We start from the raw sequence: 502 nt of genomic DNA on the forward strand, positions 1-502 counted from the left end.
TGTAAACTTACAGATTAAGGGGCGGTAATATTATAATGAGATCCTTTGCCACGTCACCAAAGGACTGAAATCAGATGCGCTCGTTTTCTCAGACGCTTGCAGAAAAACACTTCCCAAAACAAAGTTACTGGGTTCATCTTTTTCACGTTTCCTTGGTTGGTAGATTTTCAATTTTGGCGACCGTCCGTCTCGCCTCACTCTTCTCGTCCGTCTCGCCCCACTCTTCTCGTCCGTCACGCCTCACTCTTCTCGTCCGTCTCGCCTCACTGTTCTCGTCCGTTTCGCCTCACTCTTCTTGTCCGTCTCACCTCGCCTCACTCTTCTTGTCCGTCTCACCTCGCCTCACCTCGTCCGTCTCGCCTCACTCTTCTCGTCCGTCTCGCCCCACTCTTCTTGTCTGTCTCGCCTCACTCGCCTTGTCCGTCTGGAGAAATTAAATCTGATCTGTGATGCGACTGTCGTTCGGCACGCTGCATTGAGCAGCCGCGTTCAGTTTTTAATT

Source organism: Sinocyclocheilus anshuiensis, unplaced genomic scaffold (genome assembly GCF_001515605.1).
Source record: "Sinocyclocheilus anshuiensis isolate Anshui unplaced genomic scaffold, SAMN03320099.WGS_v1.1 scaffold1680, whole genome shotgun sequence".
Taxonomy (NCBI): Eukaryota; Metazoa; Chordata; class Actinopteri; order Cypriniformes; family Cyprinidae; genus Sinocyclocheilus; species Sinocyclocheilus anshuiensis.